We start from the raw sequence: 634 nt of genomic DNA on the forward strand, positions 1-634 counted from the left end.
TTTGTTCATATCTCGAGTGCATCCAGGATATGACTAGCGCGTCCCGTATCACAAATCAAGATCACTGCATCCGAGATATGTGTGTTTTTCGATTTTTTTCACTGTCCGAGATTTAACTCCAAATGTAATTTGGTAAATACTTATACCTTTATTTAAATCAGTAAATATTATTTTTTTAATTTAAATAAAAAAATCTTAAAATTTATGTATTTTTGAATTAAAAAATTAGAGATATATTTATTTATTTTCAGAAAATAGAACACGAATTTAATGCTCTCTTTTTCCACATCTTGATTGAATAAGAATCACAAACATGTGGTAGGAAAATAGATAAATAATTTGGTAGAGAATTAAAACATCATAAAAAGCACATCCTCATGAAATAGATTTGAATGAACTACGCTCAAATTTTAAGGATAAGTGTTGTATATACGATTTTGAATTCAACTGAAATATATAAAATTTTTAGTCAAATTAATCTTAAAAGATATAGATTAATTATTTATTTGGATAAAATAAATATACTACTTATATTAACAATTTTTTTTGTATGTATAAAATAAAATAATACTTCCTCAACAACTCAAAATAATTACTAGAATAATACCATATTACACATTTACACTATAAATTA

Source organism: Arachis duranensis, chromosome 4 (genome assembly GCF_000817695.3).
Source record: "Arachis duranensis cultivar V14167 chromosome 4, aradu.V14167.gnm2.J7QH, whole genome shotgun sequence".
Lineage (NCBI taxonomy): Eukaryota > Viridiplantae > Streptophyta > Magnoliopsida > Fabales > Fabaceae > Arachis > Arachis duranensis.